This window comes from Varanus komodoensis, unplaced genomic scaffold, assembly GCF_004798865.1.
Source record: "Varanus komodoensis strain SLA01 unplaced genomic scaffold, ASM479886v1 scaffold8, whole genome shotgun sequence".
NCBI classification, from domain to species: Eukaryota; Metazoa; Chordata; class Lepidosauria; order Squamata; family Varanidae; genus Varanus; species Varanus komodoensis.
In genome coordinates, this window is record NW_025336481.1 from 26,208,799 (window position 1) to 26,235,745 (window position 26,947).

Here is a 26,947-nt window from a genome sequence, read left to right on the forward strand (position 1 = left end):
ATGTTTCAACACTTAGAAAAGTGTTTAGAAAATCCAATGGATTCCTAAGTTGTAGTCACAGTAACTTTGAGAAGTATGGATCAGTTTCTTTTATATAGGAGTTTGCGAACAAAATTCCTCAAGCATGCCTATGCAAAATGCTTTGAAAAGGGTGAACAATCCTGGGAATATCACTTTGTAATCATTATATTGCATAATCATCATGTGGTAATCCCCTATCAAATTATCTAGTTTTTATTATACACTAGCTATCTTTGTGCAAGAATGTTTCTGTGCAGTATTCTAAAAAGGTAAGTAATATCTTGTAGGTGATATCCTCCAACTTGTAGGTAATATCCTCCAACTATCTGAATTATGAATGTGGAACAAAATATTATAGGCTCTATATAGCTTTGCAAAGTGAAGAATCACACTAATTTAGCAGCTTTGTAGAGTGTACTATGAACTGTTTGGTGAAATAGTGATACTTGAATCTATATTCTTTCTCTAAACTGACTCTGTACACCTGATGAGAACAGGAAGACCTGCAAAGGTATAGTGCTGCTCATTGAAGTTGTTCTAATTTATCCTCTTATGAATTGGATGGATGAGCGTTGTCCCTCCAGAAATTTGGTGTCAACATTGAGGGATTCTTTGGAAAGTTGTCCTCTGCCTCCAGATTGCACCCCTAGTAAAGAAGATGTCACAATCTCCTTTAAAGTATAGTTTCATACCTCCAGTATTTAGTGAATACTAAGCTATCAACACACAAGTCAAAGTAGAACCTCCTACAAGGAAATTGCAGCCTAACTCAATTTTATTGCTTGCCCCATGGGTGACTGTACTGACCAATCAGTGCACATCTATTTGTTTATCAATCTATCTGAAGACAGAAAGTCTTTCTAAAACATATCCTTTAAAATATCAAATGATGCTTAAATGATAATAAGGTATATGCAATTACCTATATGCAATTATATGATAATGGTGACAACCAAAACACATTTTAAACAACTTTCTAATTATTCTTCAGGAGTCTGCCTTTCTTTTTTTACCCGTATGATCTTTCTGAACTGCTGCACAGGGGGAGAGGCATCAGGATGAGGAAGAGAGGGGATTTTCTGATCCAAGAACCAGTGAAGAATGTAATTTGCAATCTGAATTCTCTCTGTTGATTCCCACTGGAGTTGGCATGCGATAGCCAACAAAGAAAGAAACTAAAGATAAGCACTCTTTAATAATGAACTGTTTGTTACAAACTTCCTGGAAATTGTATTTCAAAGCAATAGCTTTCCAGAAATAAGGTACTCTGCACCACATCTGAGTTTGCTTCTGTTCACTTCCAGCTTCAGTACTTTCACAGAATTCTGTTTTGAACCATATACTACACAGTAGGACTTGATTATTAATCAATTTGTATCTAGCTATCCTACCACATCAGTAAACACCTGTACATTATATCATATCTTCTTGTGACCTTATATCACAGTAACTTGTGATTGTGCAGTCTTCCCACACATGCACACAGAGCAGTACAACAATGGAACCAATTACCTTGGGGTGTGTGGGCTCTTCCACACTAGAGGCATTCAAGATGCAACTGGACAGCCATCTGAGACAGATGATTGAACTCGGTGTTCTGCACTGAGCAGGGGGCTGGACCCGATGGCCTTTTGACCCTTCCAACTCTACTATCTTATGATTCTAGGAATATCGGCAACATTATTTTCTCAGTTGGGAAAATCCATGCTGCAGTCACTGAAAGTCTTGCTTCAACACAACGGGGGACAAAATGTGCACCTTCAGATGCTATTGGACTGCACCTCCCATGATCTCTCACCACTGACTGTGCTGCCTAGTTCTGTTGGCAGTTTCATTTCATTTCATAAACTGGAGATTTACAAGTTGGCCACCCTTGCTTTAGTTGATTGGATGATTCTGCAACTTAACTACAGGACCTTCACTTTAATTCTTTGATCAAATGTTACTGTGTTGATTAGCTACCACATGACTTTGAATTTATTTTTTCCGATATGCCTGATTGTATGTTTTCTTTTCGTTTTATGTTTACTGTTGAGTTTTAATCTGTTATTTCAAATCACCAGTATCAGACTTTGGAACTCCTATACAAAATAGTTGAGAATCATTGAAGGTGGACTTTACTAATCACGGCAAGTCCCCAGCCTGTGGCATTCATGTGACCTGAGAAAGTAACACACAGTAGCACAGAAACAGTGACTGTGTCATCGGATGATCTTGAGCCAGTCACCCTTTCTTTCAGCCTTCATCACAGAATAGAATGGGGGAAGGGGCAGTGAATCATGTATTTCAACTTAAGCTCCTTGGCAGAAAATATTTAGATAAATACCTAGTCCTGCTTACTGTGTAATTCTACCCCATCACAAAGAAAGTTCCTAGCAGCCAAATGCAAGGTGTCCTTTTTTGCGAACTGGAACTGTGAAGAGAACTCTGTGTAATAAGAAGAATTCATGTGGATAACCACACAGCACTACTCCTGAAAGGACTAAGCCATCATACAGAGGTAGCAACAGAATGGATAATGTAGATCAGTCCTTCATTTAGTTGTCCTAAATATGCCACATAATTTATTGCTTCCTGAATTTGTGTCTCTAAAACGAAATTAAAATCTGTATTTTTTAAAAGCCATATTTCTTGTTTGCTACATGGAAGATGTAGCATGCTGTGCTAATGCCAGCTTTTTGTCACATATAATGTGTAATTATATCCCAAGCTTCAAGATTTGCTTTTCCTAAGCTCATGTCAGTAAAGAGCACTTGTATTTTGAATATAAATTCCTAATGGTTGTTATATTACCAGGAAATATAAATAAATAAGATTTTAGTAGGTACTTATTTCCTAAGCACCATCAGGTTCTTTAGTGCTATCTACTGATTGTGATTATCCATCAGACAACAGAAATCTTTCTGGGCACTTTAAATCTCCTTCTTTTTTAACTAGTGGAAAATTCTCGGGATGCTGTTTGAAAACATTGTATAATATAGATTTTGATTGAGAAGGGTGATGAAGCATGAAGAAAAATTAGTGGCTTTTAAATATACTGATAAATCAGAAATTTCTTTTTCTTTTGATGAACTAATATATATGTATTCCACATATAGTACCTCATACTACCTAGCAATACAGTCATGTTTGTGGGCGGGGTGGGGGGTTAGCAAGAGAGATTACCTTAACAAATGTGTTGTGAATGTGTTGAGGACAATTGTTCTCACAGTATGAGTTGTAGAATAATTAAAGTTGTCAATTGAAAAAGATTACCCAAGAAATACAGCTACAAGGTAGGCTTCTCAGATTCAGAGTTGCAATACAACACGTCTTGCTAAAGGGCGCAAGAATGCCTCTTTGATTGAGACTTAAACAGATAGATGGATAGACTGGCAAAATCCACCAATGCAACTTCGATTCTACAAAAGTAACACCTGTCGAACTAATTGCATGAAACAGCATTTTCAATTTTCTTGATTGTGTTACCTACTGTGTTATCAGATGGATCTGATTCAGCAAATTAAAAGTGCTGAAAATACACACATTTGTACTTTTTACTCCAAACTGCAGCTTGGTGGATCATATATTTGTTTAAAATCCAATGCTTTTTGAAATTGATTTCAGGCAGAAATGGTCTCTAATGATGGAGAAGAGTAGATATGACTTTGTGAGTGCTGTCCTGTATTCCCTTCCATGATGCAGGGCCCACATCACCCATGCTCTGCTTATTTAGGTATCCTGCAGTACATTGGTCCTTACATAGGTCCTTACTGTAGGAAGGCTGGAGGGTGACAAGTTTGGCAAAGAAGTGGAGGCAGAACATGCCTGCTTATCCCTCTCTCTGTCATGTGATGTTAACTGAACTCAGGCATTTACACATCAATGGGTGACTGAAAGGTATACCTATTTATGATATCAGGGATGGAGGGATTTAGGGGAAGGGTCTTCTGCCATTTGTGCAAATTGTAATTTTGTACAATTTGGTACAATTTTGGCAGGGGATATCTTGGAATGTGCATAAATTGTGTCATTTTAAAATTTATTTTATTGGCAATCATACACAGGTTATCCTGTCTACTATCTAGCCCTCTTGTGAATAATCTTGTAAGTTTCATTTTCTCCATGCACTACTTTGTCAAGCCCAGCAGAGTCAAAATTTTGTACTTGTCAAAGAACTTTCATGCTTTCATCAAACCAAATCCAGTATTCACATGGCATGCCCCTGAGACTTAATCCTGGATCCCATCAAAGGTCATAGTTCAGGGTTAGAAGGAAGCCAAAATTGCTCAGATTTTATACAGAAACCTGAGATTTTCTGTCATCAGCAAGGCCATGGTGTCCACAGTCAGCATTGGGAAAATGGCAGTACCACCTTCTACATATTCACCCCTGAATTCAGTGGACCTAATTCTGAAGTTTAGCTACTCCCATTGATCAGGTAGTGTAATGGAGTATACTACTTGCAAAGGTAATGCATGATTTCCCCAGAATTCTGGCATCCTATCCATGGCAAACTGGGCTATCTATATCTCTCTATCTACCTTCTGTCTATTATCTACCTATCTAATCTTTCTTTCTTTCTTTCTTTCTTTCTTTCTTTCTTTCTTTCTTTCTTTCTTTCTTTCGTGTGGTGTCTTAAGAAGGCATAGAATGAAAGAGCTGGCATAAAACAGTGTACTTCTGTTTATTGAGAACCACTGATAAAATAATATTTGGTATTCATACGTGAAACTACCACTAGGAGTATAAATTAACCACCATCAGTGGTACTAATGGTCTATGGTGACTCTTTTTATGTGCTGCTGTGACAGCATCATTAAATCAGATGATGAGGCTTTTCTTGAGCAAGGGGAAACTGCTTCTGTAAATTCTGTCAACAACTGACATTGTTTTTCAAGATCTCAAAGCAAGTAGGTGCTACATCATTTTGAAGCTTCTAAAGCAAGGTGTTTTTAATGCTTCTTTTAAAATTGTGCCAATTGCCTGTGAGAATCTTTATTTAATGTTAAATTTAAATGTATACACATTATATTATGGGATTTCTTTCCCTTAAATATATAGTCAATTTGTTACTGAAAGAACCAATTTTGTTTTCAGTGGAGAGAATGAAATTGTTCTGTGGATTTATTTCGCAGCAACAGCAGCTGCAAGTGTTAAATAAGCTTGGTGTATTCTGTGTCAGTCTGGGCACATGGTTTCTGTCTTCACCCTGCAGTACAATCTTACACGTGCGTAAGCAGAAAAAAGTCCTACAATTCTCAGCATTCTCTAGCCAGCCATATTGACTTGGGAATACTGGGAATTCTAGAATATTTTTCTGTCTAACATGCATAGGATTTTACCCTAAGGTGATATTCCAGAGGCTAGATCACCTTGTTCCTCCTGTACCATACAAGAGTACATATTTGGAATTTTGATAGAGAATTATGAGTGCTCTCACAAAATGACTGTGAGAGGCAGCTTGCCCATTCATGGTTGCTCACAAAACATTATTTTCCCAGAAGGAAAGCTGGTGAAACTAAAGGAAAAGTGACTTTTCCAAGAAGCTATTAAAGGCAAAGGTGGTATCTAAACTACAAAATACAAAAAATATCCCTTTTGAATCTAAATACTATTGCAGGAGGATTCCACTTTACTAGCTGTTTACCACCCCGTGTAAAAACAAACAAACAACCTCCACATACACAAATAAGGGGGAAAGCCTGTATTTTTTAAAAGAAAAAATAAAAATCAGGGACAGGAAGCCCACCCAACACTGCTCAGATATAAACCAGCCTAATGTTGGCCAAAGTCTACAGTTGTATTAATACTTGACTGACAGTAACATCAATGCAACTTTGTGAAGATTTATTTCCAACTAGATATGCAATGTATGGCTGTGAAAGCTGGACCATAAGGAATGCTGAGCACCGAAGGAGTGAAGCCTTTGAATTGTGGTGCTGGTGAAAACTCCTGCGTGTCCCTTGGACCACAAGGTGATCAAACCAGTCATTCCTAGAGGAGATCAACCCTGACTGCTCTTCAGAAGGCCAGATAGTGAAGATGAAACTCAAATACTTTGGCCACCTAATGAGAAGGAAGGGCTCCCTGGAGAAAAGTCTAATGCTGGGAATGATGGCAAAAGAAGAAGGGGATGGCAGAGAATGAGGTGGCTAGATGGAGTCACTGAAGCAGTCGGTGTGAGCTTAGCTGGACTCCAGGGGATGGTGGAGGACAGGAAGCCCTGGAGGAATGTTGTCCATGGGGTGGCGATGGGTCGGACATGACTTCAGACTAACAACAGCAACAGATATGCATAGGATTGCCCAGCAAATTAATGTCTTGAATCAATGTAAGGATGCAAGTTAGAAATGTTTATTAAGGTCAGAAAGACAGAGAATGGAACTTTAAATTTAATTGAGGAGATTTAATTTAATATTTCAACTTTTTAACGTATCTTCTATTTTCCTGCTATAATTCCACCCCACCATTCAAATACTTTCATGCTGTACATGGCTGGATATGTATTCAGCTTATCACATGCTCTACAATGCAATATCATGGACCATGTTGTCACAAGTGTTCAACACACACATTAAAAGCCAAAGTGTTAGTTTTCAGAAGAGGGTTTTTTAAACTTTATGAAAATATTAGAGCAAAGTTGTTATTTACTACAGAGTCAAATTGCCCATATCTTCTGAAAGTTCACTGTACTTATTTAGATAAAATGACAGTGTTAGATGTGAAAACTCTAAACAGGAGTGAGCCAATCATAGTTATTTTGTAGGAAGGTCTTTTAAAAAGAGAACAAGGCATAACCATTTGGGTTAGGCTTACAACTTGATACAGAGCATTTTGTATATTTTGCACCTAGGAAGTTCTCTGTGTGTTCTGTTATTCCTGTCAAAATAGCTGAGTTCTGTGTACAAGAGAATGTACATATAGGTTATAAGATTTCAGTGTGCACATTGAAGCTCTCAGATGAGAATCTGATACTTGCATTTAGTTGGGTGTCCTTGAGTACTCTTTTAAGGATCGGTGCTGTATATTAATATCATAGGCAAATTTAACATTAAAAGGTAAAGGCAAAGGTTTCCCCTTGACATTACAGTCCAGTCATGTCTGACTCTAGGGGGCAGTGCTCATTTCCATTTCCTAGCCGAGGAGCCAGCGTTTGTCTGCAGACAGTCTCTGTGTTCATGTGGCCAGCATGACTAAACACTGAAGTGCATGGAATGCTGTTACCTGCCCACCGAAGTGGTACCTTTTTATCTACTTGTATGTGCATGCTTTTGAACCGCAAGGTTGGCAGGACGGAGCAACGGGAACTCACCCCATTGTGCAGACTCAAACCGGCAACTTTTCTATCAGCCGGCCCAGCAGCTCAGCAGTTTAAACCACTGCGCCACCTGCATCCCATATTTAACATTATGGATCCCATAAAAATTGAAGGGCTTGTAATGAATGAGAAACAATTTGTGAAAGTGTGTTTGATAGATGCAGTCCTTGATCCTAACCAGGATTCCAGAAAGCTAATCCATCCCACATAATCCATGGGTCTAGTAGGAAGCAGAGTGTGCTGGGGAAAGGAAACAGGAAGCACTGTAATTGTATACATATGTGTCTATGGCATTAGAGGCAATCAAACTACCCGTTTACTCTTCAAAATTTTAAACCTGAAATTAAATCTACTTTGCATCCTCCTCCTCCTCCTCCTCATCATCATTTTACTGAAAAGTAAACTCCAGATTGGTACACTAGAGTTGAGGGCTTTGTCCCCCACCATTTTCCAGGTTCAGATTTGGAACCCCATCCTTGCAATTCACATTGTCCAAAAGTGACCAGTCAGCTCCAGAAGATCCACTTCTTTGACAATGAAAACAGGAATAGCAGGAGCTGTGATCCAGTCTGAGGACACAGGTGGGGACAAAGTGCTAAATGCCCCTACTTTCTCTGTTGGAGCCCAATATGAGTTGGCTTCCCTGCACTTACTTTTGAGCAACATGTGCCACAGAAGAGTGAGGTGTCTATTTGTGCATGAGTGTGCTTTTCCTAATGGTGTGGTATAGTAGCAAAATGCTCAGGACTGGAATTCAGGCAACCTGGGTTCTAATCCCTGAGTTCCTTTGGGCCAGTCACAGATTCTCAGTCCAACTTATCTCACAGGGCTGTTGTTTGGAGATAAGTCTGAGAGCAGGAAGAGGAGAATTATGTAAGCAACTTTGAATTCCTTTAAAGAAAAAAGCAGGATATAAATATAATACAATAAGAATAAATAATAGAAAATGGGTTGATCTAGAGCAGAATGCTGCATGGATCCAGATATGATCCAACTTCAAGCAGTTTGAACCTTGCTGTCTATATTGCTGAGGTTCTGAGTGCAGGGACACATAATGGTTGTTATGGAGATAAGAGGCAAATAGGATAGATGACGTGATTATGTTATTAATCTACTCTTTATGTGGACCTAGTGAAACAAAATAGAAGTTGCATAATGGTGCTTCATGAATTATGCCTTCTGTCTTTGTTGACTGCTAGATGTTGGAGAGCCCGTCAGGCATAAAAAAGAAATAGCCAGAAATGTTAATGGAGTGAAATTTTCCTAGCTGACCTTGATTTCTATTTAATGTTTGAACACCACCATGCAAAGAACTAGAGAAGCTTAACACTGAGGTTATAAATGTAGGTGTTTGCTACGTCAGAACAATGTTATTTCAGTTGCAAGTACCTTTATTTTTTTATATATTTGAAATATTAAAGCATCTGTCCACATTCTTTTGAATGACTGAAGTTCACTGAAATGGTAACTCATATTCTATGGATTATTGGGATACCATGAACAGTCATTTCTTACAAAAAAGATGTGGGCATTATTTCTTTATGTGTGCATCTCCAGAGACTGGTGAACTCTAGCTCTCATCAGCCCAGGCCACCAATACTCAGTTCAACAACATCTGGAAGACCAGATTTTGTAGTTTTACATGGACCTTTGACCTTCCTGGTCTATAAAAGCATTAGGGAGGTGTGGGAGATTTGCTGAGTGGGTACGTATGGTAGTGAATGCCTCTTTACTATAAGGTGTGCTTTCATGCTGCTGAAAGGAGGCAAAAGTAAGATTTTTTTTTTTAACCTTCTGTTACTCCTACTGTACGGAATCATTTCTGGTCTACCCTTTTAGGGAAGGTACTGGAACACATGGTCATTTTCCAAGGTCAGGGATTTCTGGATGAGATACAGTATATCACAGAAGTGAGTACACTCCTCACATTTTGTAAATATTTTATTATATCTTTTCATGTGACAATCTTGAAGAAATGACACTTGGCTACAATGTAAAGTAGTGAGTACACAGCTTGTATAACAGTGTAAATTTGCTGTCTCCTCAAAATAACTCAACACACAGCCATCAATGTCTAAACTGCTGGCAACAAAAGTGAGTACACCCCTAAGTGAAACTGTCCAAATTGGGCCCCAAGTGTCAATATTTTGTGTGGCCACCATTATTTTCCAGCACTGCCTTAACCCTCTTGGGCATGGTGTTCACCAGAGCTTCACAGGTTGCCACTGGAGTCCTCCTCCATTCCTCCATGACAACATCATGGAGCTGGTGGATGTTAGAGACCTTGCGCTCCTCCACCTTTCATTTCAGGATGCCCCACAGATGCTCAATAGGGTTTAGGTCTGGAGACATGCTTGGTCAGTCCATCACCTTTACCCTCAACTTCTTTAGCAAGGAAGTGGTCGTCTTGGAGGTGTGTTTGGGGTCGTTATCATGTTGGAATACTGCCCTGCAGCCCATTCTCCGAAGGGAGGAGGTCACGCTCTGCTTCAGTATGTCACAGTACATGTTGGCATTCATTGTTCCCTCAATGAACTGTAGCTCCCCAGTGCCGACAGCACTCATACAGCCCCAGACCATGACACTTCCACCACCACCCTTGACTGTAGGTAAGACACACTTGTCTTTGTACTCCTCACCTGGTTGTTGCCACACACGCTTGACACCATCTGAACCAAATAAGTCTATCTTGGTCTCATCAGACCACAGGACATGGTTCCACTAATCCATGTCCTTAGTCTGCTTGTCTTCAGCAAACTGTTTGTGGGCTTTCTTGTGCATCATCTTTAGAAGAGGCTTCCTTTTGGGATGACAGCCCTGCAGACCAATTTGATGCAGAGTGCGGCATATGGTCTGAGCAATGACAGGCTGACCCACCACCCCTTCAACCTCTGCAGCAATGCTGGCAGCACTCATACGTCTATTTTCCAAAGCCAATCTCTGGATATGACGCTGAGCAAGTGCACTCAACTTCTTTGGTCGACCATGGCGAGGCCTGTTCTGAGTGGAACCTGTCCTATTAAACCGCTATGGTCTTGGCCACTGTGCTGCAGCTCAATTTCAGGGTCTTGGCAATCTTCTTATAGCCTAGGCCATCTTTATGTAGAGCAACAATTCTTTTTTTCAGATCCTCAGAGAGTTCTTTGCCATGAGGTGCCATGTTGAACTTCCAGTGACCAGTATGAGAGAGTGAGAGCGATAACACCAAATTAAACACACCTGCTCCCCATTCACACCTGAGACCTTGTAACACTAATGAGTCATATGACACCAGGGAGGGAAAATGGCTAATACTGCCCAATTTGGACAGTTTCACTTAGGGGTGTACTCACTTTTGTTGCCAGCGGTTTAGACATTAATGGCTGTGAGTTGAGTTATTCTGAGGGGACAACAAATTTACACTGTTATACAAGCTGTGTACTCACTACTTTACACTGTAGCAAAGTGTCATTTCTTCAGGGTTGTCACATGAAAAGATATAATAAAATATTTACAAAATGTGAGGGGTGTACTCATTTCTGTGATATATTGTAGATTATCTGGATCTATTTCAGTCTGGTTTCAGGCCTGGTTATGGGGTCAAGACAAGTTGTGTACCCTTTTGAGGCATCTGTCTGAATTGAAGCATGGTGCTATGATGATTCCAGTCCCTCTTGGAAGGATAATCTCAGAAGGTGGTGCTGTACATTCCTGTTTGATGTACTTGAGAAAAATTATATAGAGATATATTAAAATGCTGCGAGATTTAGGCTCTGTGTGACCAATATGCTGATGACACTCAAATGTAACTCTCTATCTAAATCTAAGGAAGATGTTGTGAGTAAGTGCCCAATGGTAGAGTGGATGAACACACACGTGCGCATGCACTGAAGTCCTGACAAGACAGAAGTGCTTTGGGTGAGTTGAAAGGTAGATTACAGAATGAGGATTCAACCTGCTTGCTGCTTTGTTTCCAATCAAAAATAAAGTGCTGGCTATGTCCTGAAAAGCTTTACATAGCTTGGGAAAAGGCTACCTGGAAAGGAAAGGAAAGGAAAGGAAAGGAAAGGAAAGGAAAGGAAAGGAAAGGGACAAAATCTCCTTTACAACCCTGCCTGAGGCCCTTTGTTTGAGGCCCTTTGTTTGAGATCACTACTCCCTTAGGTTGCTACTACTTTTGGTGGCCATCTGAAAGAGTGCTTCTTCCTAAGAAGGCTAGATTTGCTTCCTTTCTACAGTTTCTCTGCTGGAAGGAAGAGCACACGAAGACCATTGGCCTGCAAGGTTTTTTTTTTTTCTGTTGTTGTTATTGCAAGTAGCTTTTAATTACATTGCTTCTGTAATTGTCGTGTAATTATATTCCAATGTATTGTTTTAGTTATGCCTGTGACCCATCCTTCTTGGCATTTTTGATAGAAAGAAAGGTACACATCAGGTCAAAGAAATGTTCCTCATCTTTGTTTTATACTATAAATAGACATCAATTAACCCTCTCTAATTCATGGTGTGTTGTAGGTGTCACAGTAGCACTTCTGACAGGATAGCACCTCTGACTCAGCAGTCTTTAGGCAACTAGGCCTGAGTATTCGTGGGCTTCCCTGCTGAATTCCCAGGCCCACACAACCTTTCTATTATTCTCAACCACATGCCACAGAAAGGTACGTGTGGCTTCTCCAATGGAAAACAGGGTTCCTGTAGGATACGATGCTGGATCTAACCTGTCATGCTTGGTTGGTTGGTTGGTTTATTTATTACATTTATTTACTGGCCAATTGCCCAGAGGGCTCTCTGGATGGTTTACAATAAAATACAATAAGATAAACAGTACAGTAATAAAACCAATAATAAAACATGTTCCTGCAATAATTGTCCTTGCACCCCATCCCCCAAAGGCTTGACTCCCAAACCTTCATTGAACCAGTGCCAAACAGGTGATATCCTTTGCCACCACCCTTTAAAATCTCCCAAAGGCAACACCCTGAGTACTGCCCTCTGAAGAAAAATGGCTGTTGGGGCAAGCCATGCCCCAACCTATAGGTGGGCTCAGCTCTGCTCTCTTGATTTCTCCTGGTCTCAGTCTTTCTCCCCCTCTCTCACCACATCCCTGCAGCAAGGGGGAAGAGTGGCAGTAACAAGGATGGTCCAGAAGAGTGGGACCCTGCAGTGGGGTCAGGCAGGCAGATGGTAATGCCCTGCATGCTGCCTACTAAAGAAGAATGGCCTTTGGAGGAAGCCATCTGCCTCTGCCTCATTTTCAGGGGGCATACCCAACTGTACAAGGGTTCTCTAAAAAGTCAGGCAGATGTACTAAGCCTTTGAAACCACAGCAGGTACTATTTATACAGAGCTAGAACATGGCCAAGTGACAGCATAATTCTACATATCCATAGTGTTAGGGAATGATGGTGTCACACTTCCTCTCAACACTATATTCAGGGACAAACACTAGCCCATGTGGGCTGCCCACTATCCCTCATACCCACCTCAGCTTGAGCATGTGGATTCCTAGGGCATGGCTTCAGAAATAAAAGGCCTTATAGATTACATACACATGGGTCTTCTTATAGAACTGGGCACCCAGAGAATCATAAACCTGAACACAATTTGAAGCAAGAAGACAAAAACAAGGAGAAGGTGAAACCAAAACAAAGATTACTGTTAGTTGTTCTTTGACACACACAAACCTTTGACCCATGTGATGTAGCCTGTCCTTACCTGGATGGATAATACTTTCAGGAAAGGACTGTGTGTGCATTTGGAAAATAATCACAGCAACTTGGTGGAAATTATTCAGCTTAATTTGGCAATAGTTCAACTCTAGCAAATGGCCTTGAGACAAAAGCAGCATGAAAGAATGCACACAGGTACATTAAAGAGTGCATAAGGACCCATCTTTACAAAAGGAAGTTTTTACAGGCAGCTGAAACTGAAACAGAAAATGGGTTTCTTGAGAGGTATACTTTCAAGTAAATCTCACCATGTTCAATGGAGCATACTCACAGATAGACGTGTGTAGATAGCAACGAAAGGAGGGGGGAAGAGAAAGATACCCAGGGAGATTCAAGACAGTAAAAATTAACTCAATATATTACCATTAGAGATGTCTGAATTCTCTGTCAGTGATTTTGGGTGACTTCCTATCTCTATTCTCTGATTGGTTGGCTCAGAATTTGCACAAACGCTTTCACATATATTTCTACACATTTGCATTTGCACAAATTCATGCCTCTGTAATTACAAAAATCTATGAAATGCACAAATGCACAAATTACACTGTGGATACATATTTGGCACTTTGTTTTACCTTTTGCATATTTTATATAATTTACTCTGCCATAAAGGGAGCAGAGTTGTGTGTTTGGACTGGTATTCATTTTCTATATTTGTCTGCAGAGCAATCTATGCAAGCACACAAACACACACACAAAACCAGTCTGCAAACACTGCAGACTCTGTGTAATCCAGGAAAGCTGATCTCCTGCAAAATTTGTGGGGCAGACTTAAAGAAATCTGGATTGATTGATGATCTGAGCCCTCTGTGGATTTCTCTGGCATCCCAATCACTGCTATTACTTCAATGAAGGTGTAATCCTATCCAGGTTCAGACAGAAAAAAGGCCTGTGGTGGCTAGGGCATGCTGGGAACCATGGGTCTTTCTGCCTAAGCTTTCATAGGATTGTGCCTTTAATAACAAATAATACATTATATAATAACATATTTCAAGCAATGAAAAGCAGGTGGGATTATTACAGGGAGGAAAAACAACCCACCTTTATATGCTGACCAAAGTAATCAGTGTTAGAATACCAAAAAAAAAAAAAAAACAAGAAAGAAAGAAAAAAATCTATAGCACTACTTTTTAGGTGAAAGCCATGTTAAGACAGGATGCTTGCCGGCATTACTTATCCTTCATTATTCTTTAAAGTTCTTTCTTGTGGAAAAGGGTTTGGAAACAGCTTTTCTTGCAGTTTACCCAGTTTCAAATATAGTTTTTCTGATTGCATGCAATTTTACCTTCAAGAGAATATAGTTGGCAGCAATCCAGAATTATTGAGGGAAGAATATTTCTTCTTAGTCTACTTTTCCAGGTAATGCCAGCACCTTTCCACTACAGCCTGGATTGTGGGGTTAAAATGGCTTGTGTGAAGGCAAGCAAACAGTCACGTTTCAATTTCAAGATTGTTTTGGAGGGTCAGATTTTATTTTGGTCTTTTGTGTATTCCACTGACATACTACTTTTTCCAGAAACTGTACCAACCTCACTTTTCCCTCTTATTCTTCATCTTCTTTACCTGAAGTTTGAAATGCATTTTGCTCAGTGATAAACAAAATTTCCCCATTCATTTGTACGAGCAGTAATACTTTTGCAAGGATTGTCACTGCAATTGAGTTTCCTCAAAATATAGTTTCCACAAAAGCAGATATGCAGCTTGCACAGAAACAGGATTTTTATTATTTCTGAATTGCCACTGATGTTCATCATCAGTATTCAACAATGCATTATGTTGTCCATTTGATGCTCAATAATGCAGTGTTCCATCTTTCCAGGCCATCTTTTATCACTGAATCACACTTACACAAGAACGTAAGAAGAGGCATGCTGGATCATTCATCTAGTTCAGCATTCTCTTCATGCAGTGGCCAACTAGCTGTCGACAGGAGGACCATAGCACCTTCCCATCTATGGTTCCAGCAACAGGCATATTGAAGATACTGCAGGCGACGTACAGCCATCACAACCAGTTGCCTTTGTCCGCTTTCCCCACCCTAAGAATTTGCCCAGTTCCTCTTCAAAGCCATCCAGGTTGATGGCCATCACTACAAGCTTTGGAAGTGAATTCCATAGTTTATGTGCTGTGTGAAATAATATTTTTATCTGTCTTGAATCTATCAACAGTCAGCTTCATGGAATGAGCCTTTTGGGGTCTAGCATTATGAAAGAAGGAGAATAATGTCTCCCTATCCACTTTTTTAACAATAAGTATAATTTTCTACAACCCTGTTCCCACTCCCCACACATGTCTTTTCTAAGCTCAAGTGTTCCAGATGTTGTAAGCTTTCCTCATAGGGGAATTTTTCCAGCTGCTTGATTGTTTTCATTACTCTTTGTTGCACTCTTTTTCAATGTTACAATATTCTTTTTAGGCAACATAAAGGCAGTTTGGAAGACCATTAACTTCATTGCACAATATCCTTTTCATTTGGATCACCACCTTCTTGTCTTCTTTTTTTTGGGGGGGGGATGGGAGGGAGAAAAGTTATTTGTAACACTTACCTGCATTAGTGATTAGTGCTCAGAAGCCTCAAGGCTTAGGACAATGCTTTACCTGAAGGGCTGAAAATGGGCTGTATTCTGGTTGAAGGAATTCTTGATTTGAATTGCCCAGTCCATTTCCAGGTAGCAATAAGAACATCAACTGTTGCCCATCAACAGTACCTAGTCAGCCAACTGAACGGGCAGGCACATACCTAATCACAGTCTTCTACACTTTAGAAAGGTTTACTCTATGGACACATTAACTCCATTTCTATTTAAATTACAATATTTTTTTTAAATTAGCAGTTATACAAATAATATATGCAAAATGCAAATTTGAACCCTCTTTTGCCCTCTGTTTTATTTATTTAATATGGGGGTTGTTGAGTATGCTTTATGATACATATGTAATATAATTAAAATGCTTTATGTATGCATATTTTTGTTAGATTTACATCCCAGCCTTTTTTTATGAAGAACTCAGGATGGCTTACATAATTCTCTTCCTCCAGCTCTCAATCTTATCTCCACAACAACAACCCTGTGAGATTCATTGGCCTGAGAAGCATCCAGTTGGGTCCATGGCTGAGCAAGAACTAGAATCCAGTCCTGTACCCTTAACCATTGCAGCACACTGTTGCTACATATAGTTGCTACAACATTTATATAAAACAATAAATACACTGAAATCAATAAGAATCAATCAAAGCAATACAGTACCATTACAAATCAACTAACTCTATGCCTATAGTATATTTTAGTTGGTATCTGTCAAATACTATCAAAGAGGTGATTCCATAAGTGCCACCACAGAGATGGTCTCCTTCTGGGTTGCTGCAGAAGATCTATCTAAATATCATGGGACAACCAGCAAGGCCTCCTCTGATGAACTTAAGAATTATACAGGTCTGTGTTAGGGAAGGAGATCTGCCAGGGAAAATGGTCTCAAGCTGCTCAGGGCTTTAGATACATAGAAACAGAGCAAGTCAGAAGGGGTCTCCTGAGTCATCTAGTCTTACCCCCTGCTCCAGCCAGCTCCACTCATGACATGCCTACCATGTGCATGTCCAGCCCACCCTCACTGCTGGAGTTCCAATCATCTCCCATGAAAGCCCATTCCATGCCCTGGGGGTCCTAACTGTCAGGAAGTACTTTCAGGCATCCACCTTGAATCTTGGTTCCCTGAGCTTTTCTCCATTGAAGCAAAATACCATCAGCACAAACTCAGTAGCCAATAGTGCAGTTGCTTCAATGCCAGTGGAACATGTGCCTGGCCAGACACTCCACTAGCATCCTTGCTGCTGCATTTTGTACCATCTGCAGTTTTCAGATCAAGCACAAGGGTGGATCACATAGAACACATTATGGTAAACTAAACATGATACTACAAATGCATTTTGCTGCTGCTGCTATTTCTTCATTTCATAAATAGCCAGCCACATGTCATCACTGGCATGCACTACAGTCTAGAAGAGATTTTCAAAGAAGTTGCAGCTTCCCCAGCATGCCAGTTGCTCAGATGACAGTACAGAGGATGTGTTGTGAAAGATCAGCAGCTACAAGTATTCTAGGCCTCATGATGTGCTGCTGGTGGCAGAATTGTGAAATTATATGACCATTTCAGTCAGAGTCCAATGAGGCTATCCTATCCTTACTCCATTTTTGTATTTGTTGTAACATAATGTCTGGCTATACTTATTGTGCAATGAAAATAACGATGCAAAATATTTCAGTTCACAAGTTTTCCTAAGTAGAGCAAAGGAGAGCTGCTTTCAACAAAGAACTGAGCTCTTCTATTAATCCATAGCATGCTTTCCAATCTCTAATGTACACTCATAAAGTAACTTAAGAAATCTCTAATGTCAATTTTTGCCTAGAGCTGCTTTTGAAGTATTCATCTTTGTGTCTATTGGCAAGTCTTTTGAAGGAAGCTGGAATATTCATTTCTTTTGAGTCCCATGAAGATAAAGTTTTCATTTTCTTTTTACCTAGACAAAAGGTTAAAGCTTAATGCAAGAGAGCCACAGCAAAGCAAGGGTAACTTCTATCCTAAAATCTTTAATAACAGAGAAAATGCATGACAGCAAAAAAATTAACATGGAGAAAGGTAAGAATGATACATGTGTTTCAATGTAGCTGACTTTCAGTAATATTTTGAAAATAACTTTCTCACCTGTTGAGGGTCATCTGTATTTTAGTAAAACCACATTTAATTTAAAATAGTCTCGTGAAAATAGTGCAGTTCTTAAATGCAGAGCTAACAACCACTGTGCCACTTCAGGTTTAGATTGATTGCATGGATTGGCATTTATGTGTGTTTACATAGATTGCCATTTATGTATGTTTTATGGCTTATTAAAATGGTAAACATGGCTCAGCTTTCATTAATTAATCTCTCAAACCTTCAGCATTTATTTTCAATAATAATAAATTGAAAACTCAATGGAGAACCAGTGCGGTGGATAGTATGTTACCAGAGGTGGTTTCCAGAGTGCGCTTGGTAATAAAGCTCACTGGGTAGAGTTGAGATAGACACACACACCCTAATCTACCTCATTGGATTGTTGTGAAGATAAACAAAGAGCAGAAGGACATAACAGTTTTAAGTAAAACAAATTATTAAAAATGATGCAAATTTTTGAAATATTTTACTTCCTGAGCCTCAAATGTCCAGGCAAAGTGGTCTCTTTCCAAATCTATATTAATTTTAGGATACAAGTCTATACATGTTTATACAGAAAAAGTCCTACATCTCCCCATTTTCAGCATGCTGAATTTTTTTCTCTCTAAACATGTGTAGGATTTCATCCTTACAATATCGGATGGCATTGTTGATATGACTTAAAATTTATCTTCAAGCCTCTTTGCAAGCCTTGCAGTTTTCCTTCCATGTCTTAACCAGTTTTAGTAGTTTCTAATATCTTCCCATTTTCAGAAATGTATTCCACAAGAACATGAAAAATGTGGGAAAAGAAAACTTCAGAATCCTGTCCTCCTTTTCAGATATACATGGAAAGAAAACATTCATGCTCCTCATTCATCCTATTTATGATACATATCAAGAAAAAATGAACTGATATTATATGAAAGTGAGTGTGCAGTGATTTGGGTTATAGTTATGAATTATATCTTGCTTGTTTTATTACTCAAATTTATATAATTCTTCAACAGATTTACCAGAGGGGTGAACATACAATTCCTTACCACCAAAAGAACAACACTAATGCATTCTTAAATTTCAAATAAATATGCAATACAACCACACCCTGTGCTGTGTACCATAGTTCATGGCTATCTAGGTCAGACCTCTGGAAAAATCTGTTAGTATATGAGTACTGTGGGACATTTGCACATCAGAACTGAGTCATGAGAGTTGCTCAGGAATTGGAAAAAGGTGGGTGCTGAAACACTAAATGCTCAGGAACTTGAAGGACTCTTAGAAGTGTTCCCTCAGATTGGCAGGGAAATAAGAGGTGCAGCAATCTCTAAGGTATCCTCATCCCAAATTGTTAGTTCTTTGCCTATTAACGAGACCACTGAAACCGCAAGGTTGCTGCCGTACCTTTGGTTCCCTTTGAGCCCAAACCACAGCTTTCCTTTTCTTCTGATGCACAGCTATGCAAATGTTTAGCAGTGGCATAGCAAATTCATTTCATACTAAAGGAGTCACTTGGTTGCTCTGTCATGATCCAAAGAGGCACCTTCACCACTAATTGTAACTCACCCTGCACATTAAAAGAGACATGTGAACCAGCCTAGGGAACCTTTATCCCAATCATGGCTCTTTGCAATATTGCTGTCCAATTGGTAAAGAGCCATGGTTCAAGCCACAGCCCAATTCTAGCATCTTCATCTTAATTAAGAGTTTACAATGCCAAGCATCTGTGCCAGTTATTAATCTAGCATTCCAAGTGATATGGAGTGAGCTCTGGGTGGTGTGCTTTCAGACCTACGAATGTTCATATTAAAAACTGTCTCACTCTTGCCTTGGTCCTTTAAATGGTTCTCTGCAATTTCAGGGAAAAGTTCTCACTTCCTATTTGCTTGCAAATGCACAGCTACCCACAGTATTAGCCTGGGCCTATGATTGCTCAGGTCCTCACAATGAGTAGAATTCTCATTATGCTAATGAGGAAAATGCTAATATTAATCTTACTGTCAGAGCAGCTTTGTTGTTGCTCTGCACTATCAATTACTGTAACTTGATTCTCTGGAATCTGGATGTGTACAAACTGGTGGCAAACAAAAGGCATTTCAAACATGGCCAGGTCAATACTTACCAGGCAAAGCTTGCCTTCCCTTCACAGCATCTGTCATCCTCCAAGGTACTTGCATTGCAGTTCAGACTGATTGAATATCACAGATTCTCCTGTTTTCACTAAAAGCTCATGCATGCTCTCCATGTGAATGTGTATTGCCCATCCAGTTCAGGTAAACCCCAATATATTATTCCATTGGTTAACACCATGATTTTATCATGCAGTGTGGGAAACTGCCACAGGCATTACCACAGCTAATGGAGAACAGGGCTTTGCCCTGTAAAATTCCTCAACTGTATGCATGTGCATATGTGTGTGCGTACGTGTGTGTGTGTGTGTGTGACAACAGTGGACCGTCCTCTACCAGTCTTAGAGATAAATGACTCATAACATTAGTCAGTGGCATATAGTTAAGAATCTCTCCTTCTCCCTCTTTTGATTGCTTTAATATTAAAGTATAACATTATTTTCAGAAAAGGTCTCCATTATGAGTTAAACAATGCTACACAGCCTATTCTCAGGGTTTGATTTAGATATAAAGTAATGCGCTTGAAGAGATTCTAAAGTACTTTGAAAGGGCAATTGAAACAGTCTGGGTAAGGTGAATATGTGTGAGGTGGGAAATAAAGCTTAGGAACAGGGAATGAATATCATGAAATATACACTTGGGTCTAAGAGTGGAAATTGTCTACATTTAAGCTATTGAACAAAGCTGTAACAAGATGCCAGCTGTCATTTGTTACCTGAAAAGTTAGAGGGTTCCATTCAGATAGAAATGTAAAGCCCAATCACATATTTTTTGACCTGTAGCTTGAAAAAAAGCAACAGCGAAATGAATTTCATGCCAGCAGACACTTTTAAAAGTAGACTTAGCTTCAGTCACATTAGCTTAGATAATGGGAAATTTTTTCTTCATTGGGAAAAAAAAAGCTCTCTGTAGCTTCAGAAGAACTCGCTGAGGCAGCCTGCCATCTAGCTTTTTCACAGCAAAACAGACTTTCAGACTGCAGACGAGAGAATCGGGGGAGAGACAATTTTAACTTAGCCATCCCTAATTTATCTCAAGCCTTTTCAGTTTGTCTTCACTGCTGTATGCATGCGGGAGCCCTAGACTGTTGTCCTCTGGGGACCAGCTGGCAACCAAGGCTCCCAAGAGGTGTCAAGCCTGAGAAATATTCAGACGGTGCTGATTTTCTTCTGGAGTACTGAGCAGAAGGAATGAAACTCTCTATCAAGTCCTTGCTTTGCAGGCAATAGATCAGGGGATATTGTCAATTTCCTAATGGATTATTGTTACTGGCCAGATTCTTCCTGAAGGTAGGTAACTCTCCTCTTTCATTCAACATGCTATTGATCGGAAAATGATCCAGTGGGCTAGCAAACCAGATATGTTGCAGAAAATGCTAAGTTGATAACCTTTATCGACTGAATGATGATGGCACTTTATTGCAGCATGGTTGCAGGTAAAATAGTCAAGACTGCTTACTATTGGTCTGTAGCTCCTACACTACTACAAAGTGCTCTGTCAGCAAACACACACACTCATACACACCCACAGATTTCATTAGTATAAGTTCATGTTGGCTGCTGTGGGGATTTTTCTTCTGTGAAACATAGAATCATGACTTGTGGAAAGCACCCATCCATCCAGGATAGCTGGTACTGATGGGTCTGACAAAAGAGTAAAATGTTTTTGTGCTGAAAAGCTTGCAAAGTTTCCATGGTAAAGGAATTGTATTTTACTATTGCAATGCATTCTTGGTTATTTCAAGTCATTTAATATTGAGATCCTATGGTAAGATGGTATTCCTGGCTTTGGAAGCATCCTGATATAACTCAGGTATAATGCAGGTCAGAGAAATACATTAAAATATATGTTAGTAATCAAAAGAATTTCAGTTCCGTGTATCTCAAAGTGGTACTACTAAATGACTCTATAGCCAGTCTTCTTCAGGTGGATATCAAGAGCAAAAATTAAAGATCATTGTGATGCTGAGAAGTCAGCATTTTGAATTCCTGCTGGAAGTGACAACATCATACTCATCCTGGGATGTTTGTAGCTTGAAATCATTCTTGATGTAACCCTGTTGACTTCAGCATGTGCATTACTGTTGGGACTTGAACATTCCAAGGAGAATCATGTACTAAATCCTGAACGTAAACTGTAGCATTAAAATGATTCACCAAGGTTCTTTCTCCCCCTGTCCCTAAGAGTATGTTTTATGGCTACAAATCATACTGATGTTTCCTTTCACCAGCCTACATTTGCCAAGCCTTTTAACCCCATGACTAAATGTGTCCTTTCTGGAGGTGGATTCTGTGGCAAGCTGCAGGCTGACACATGCCAGTTGTGTAGTCTCTCTTATTTGTAACTCCAGTGCTGTGGGTGAATAGCATGATTGGAAACCATGGTTGGTAGGTTTACAATAACAGATTGAGATGGAAGCATCAGGCAAACTTCTTAAAGTACTTTCTTCTGTGAATATTTGAGAAGTAATTTAGGACTGTAAGCCAAGGTGCTTGACCCCAGTAGACAGCAGTTTGAAACTTCTTTCATTGATGGAGCCTTTAGATGGAATATACAAAAATAAGTGAACTGGGAGATGGTCGTGATTTATTCCCACTCTTAGTCCTCCCATAAAGATTTTTTAAAACATGCCATTCTTTCACAGGAAATCAGATAATTTTAACAGAATGTTTTAAACTGAACTCTTCTTCGAGGTCCTTAAGGAGTGTTTCCCTGGTTTTTATTTATATATTGAGAGGGGTGTGTGTATTTTCTACAACATTCTTTTGTTTTAAAGATTTTAAAATTCTTAATTAAAAATAGTTGGCATCTGATGCATTTCAGAAAATGTAGTTTGATAGATTGTGAGGAGGGTTATGTTACAACAAGGTATGATTCATCATTCATTTTCTGTTGGAATCAGCAGTTGCACAAGAGAGACTTCTTTAATGCTCTCCTTATTCCTTCAGATTTTTACTCAGAAGTCCCACTGTATTCGGTGGGGCTTACTTATCCACTAAACGTGCTTAGGATTCAGCCTAAATGCTGTGTGTGGGGGGGGGGGGGGGGTGTTATAAGGCAACAATAATCTACAGGTAGCCTTTGTCATTCTGTGATCACTTAAGTTTGCAATCCCACAACCATCTACTTTAAAGTAAGGACCATTTAACTCAGTGGGACTTACTTTTGAGTAGATGTGCATAGGATTGCATTATAATTATCTTTAGGGTGAATGGAACACTTTAAGAAGGGGGATAGTATATCATATACTTTGGTTAAACATTTTCTTCAAAGCAGATTTTCAGGTTGAGAGTTCTTTGTCTTTTGGGAAGGCAGACATACTATCAGTTTTTATAACTGGCCAATAGGTATCAGGGTACCTAATGAAGGGAGAGCAAATGCTCTCCTTTATTTTTGGTTTGGCAAAGGCCTCACCTCATCTTTTGATACAAGCAAAGTTCTGCTCAGCAGACATACATCATATCATGCTCTTAACACCATTGTACTTTATCAAATTTCAATTGAGTGATGTTTTCAAAACTATTTTCATGGTAAAGTTTCTCTCACCTGAATTACAAAAACTCCTAATTCAGTCCTGACACTTTCAGTTAAAGCCAGAAAGTGTGAAAGACCTCTGCCTGAATCCCTGGAAAGCTTCTGCCAATAAATGTAAGGAGTCCTGTGCTAGATATTCAAATAGTTTGATTTAATATAAGGAGGTTCCTATGGAAGGTGTTCCCTGATGGCTAAACTTTGCATTTACTAGAGATTTTAAAGCTGGTATTACTATGAAACAGAAACCACCAAATGAATCCACAGGTGGTACAACTAGAGGAAGCTGCTTCCACCTATGTCAGTGGGAATCTTCATCCATTGCAGATTTTCTTTTTAACATTATAGAGCAATCCTATGTTGGAAAATAATTCAGCACCATGCATATCTTTGATCTTTGAAAGAAAAGCTACATGGAGGAGAACCCACTAATACAGGAGTGAGCATCTTCCCTGAGTTTTCCTGTGTGAAGGCTGCAATGCATGCCCCAGCCAACATTTCATAGATGCCTTACTTCTACTAATAACATCAAGGGTACATCAAAGGTACATTAGCTCGTTTGCTGATCCTTGACCCTAGGAAATCCAAGTGTTTTGAAAACACAGCAGTTAACACAATACATTCTCTTCTTTGACTCAGTTTATTTCTAAGAAGTTACTTTCTGCAAAGCTTTTCAGAGTATTCTTGTTCCTTCAGCCAAAGTGTACTATAATTTGTGTTGCTGAGTGAATTATACTTGGGGAGGAACTCTGTGATTCAGAAGATGAAAAGGATCCCAACAATTCTCAGCAAAGCTGCTCCCAGTAAGTGTCAACTAGATGAACCAATGATCTGTTTGAGTATTAGGTAGCTTCATAGAAGCAATGACATCTTCATTGGCATCTGCTCCTCTCTGACTTTAAGAAGATGCAAGGACAATGGGCAGGCTGATCAATAGGCAGATCAATGGTACAGCACAGAATCACTGTTAGGCAGGAGTAGTCGGAATGTAAGGCAAATTCACAATATCTCCAAGGAAGTAGGTTGTTTCTAGAAGAAAGGCCTGAGGTACCACCAAGGTGAACGCATAGCATGGGCAAGCAGTCCAAAAAGCAGAGCCCAGCAGGACTACAGAGGTCAGTAGCTACTGCAAGATCATCAGTAGAGGACACAAACCAGAGCAAGTGCAGCCCGATCTGGGACATTACAGGAGTTCTGCCAAAAGTCCTAACCAAGAGGAAGGTCTTGCTCATGAAGCTTTTGTTCCTGAATGGTGGTTTCTTGCCATCAAACACTTCTTTACCTCTATCTTCAAGCACAGCCCTCGTTAGGGACTGAGTGGTCACTTATTTATTTATTTATTTATTTATTTATTTATTTACTAAAACATTTTTAATGTTTTAAAATTAGCATCCCCCTTTAACTCTGAAGCAAAGCTTTCCAACTTTCCCTGGGAAAGATCTGATGTCTTCTCTCCTATGGGCCTAGGACCTACTTGACCAGTCACAGTATCCCCTGAGGTGGCTTGGTTCTTGGGAAAATTTGCCTTGGGAGGTTCCAGATTGTGGTCTGAAGAAGGTTCTTCCAGGGGGCGACGACAACATCTATGTTTCTACCATGGTGTCTTCTCTGTTCATTTCTTGTTGTGAAGTAGGAATGGTATTTAGGCAAATAATTTTAATCTCAGGTGCCAGAGGCTTATAGCAAGCAAGAAATAATGTAGTATACATTATTCTCGGTTGGATTTCTGTAACGCGCTTTACGTGGGACTGCCCTTGAAGACAGTCTGGATACTTCAGATGGTGCAGAACAGAGCTGCCAGGATGCTGATGGGGACTGGGCATTATTCTCATATAACCCCAGTCTTCTATCAGCTTCACTGACTTCCCATCGAAGTCCGGGCTCAAATTAAAGTGCTGGTTATTACCTATAAAGCCCTAAACAGCTTGGGACCTGGATACCTAAAGGAACACCTTCTTCCCTATTTGCCCTCCCGCCCCCTGAGATCGGCAGTAGAAGCCCTCCTCCAGGAACCCTCTGTGAAAGGTATTAGGAGGCAGAGCACCCGGAACAGGGCCTTCTCTGTGGTGGTGCCCCATCTATGGAATACGCTCCCCAGAGAGGTCCACCTGGTGCCATCATTATATGTTTTTCAGTGCCAGGTTATGACCTTTTTATTTCATCAATATTTTAATAAGCTTTAATACTGTATTTTTAATATTATATTTTTAACTGCAGCCAGAGTGAGTCGATTTGTTTATGTTGATTTTTATGTTGATATTTTGTTATAATTTATGTATATTTATAATATTATATATATAATATCTGACCTCTTAATATTATATATATAATATTTGACCTCTTATATATTTTATATAATGTATATTTGTATTTTATTTATGTAAGCTGTCCTGAGGCTTTTACAATAGGATGGCATACAAATATCACAAATAAATAAATAAATAAATATACTTAGCTGTTTCACCATAGTTATTCTTAAGAGGCAGAACTATTTTTAATTTTATATTAAGTGACCATGATTCTTATAAGATTTGTGACCCTGGACATGACATATTAGGATCCCTTGTTTTAGATATCCTGAAGGAGAATTTTCATTGCATATCGACCCACTGCTGTATTTTAATTACATTGCATAGCGATCCATTTTCAGCATGATGCTACTCTGTCTCTTTGTCTTCAGAACAATATATTTATGCTAAAGTGGATTTTATCTTTTATTTATAATGAGGATAACATTTCTTTAATTTTAAAGAATGGGCTGCCACATTAGTGCTTCAGATTAATTTGCCTATAGAAAGAAATGCATCAGATTTCACATTTCTTCTCTTTAATATTAAATGTTTATAGGCTAACTGACAAATATTGCAGTAATAAAGATTAAAGTTAACACAGGCCAAGGATTGATTGTTATTTCACTTAAATTATAGTATCAGGATGATTGCATACTGCTCATGTGGAGTAATGTATGCAAATCTTCATGAATAATATATTTTATTCCTCAATAAAATCAAACCAAGAGCTAAAGGATCTGGGCAGCATCCAACACTGCTGTCTCAGCTATGCCACTGACATATGCTGGGTTTTCCAGGCAAAGCTGTCATGCGAACATACGCTGTCGGCATTGCGCTAGAATTTGCTTGTGATCGTGCTACATCAAGGACATCACTGAAGCAGCAGTGTTGGACAGTGGACTCTGATTACTTCTAAAAGTGTTGGGTGGAATAATGGTCAAGTATCACAGACAAGGAAGTTGGCCTTTGCTTAAGAGGTCAAGTTCAAAGTTTAAATGCAAAACAGGGAATCAAGGCTCATTGACTTCATTTGGTAAACAAACGGATGAGAGAACTCTTTCCTGGTTATTTATTTAATTTGTAGGCTGCCATAGGCACTCTATACAGATCATAACATAAATGGTTATTGCATAACAGTTAAATGGTCATTACTAGATAGTTAAATTGAATGTTTATTGTGTAATGTAGAATACTGCCTTATACTGAATGAGATATTTGTCCTTCTAGCTTGTAGTCCACACCATTTTTGCCTAGTCTGGTTCATATGGAAATATTTGGTTG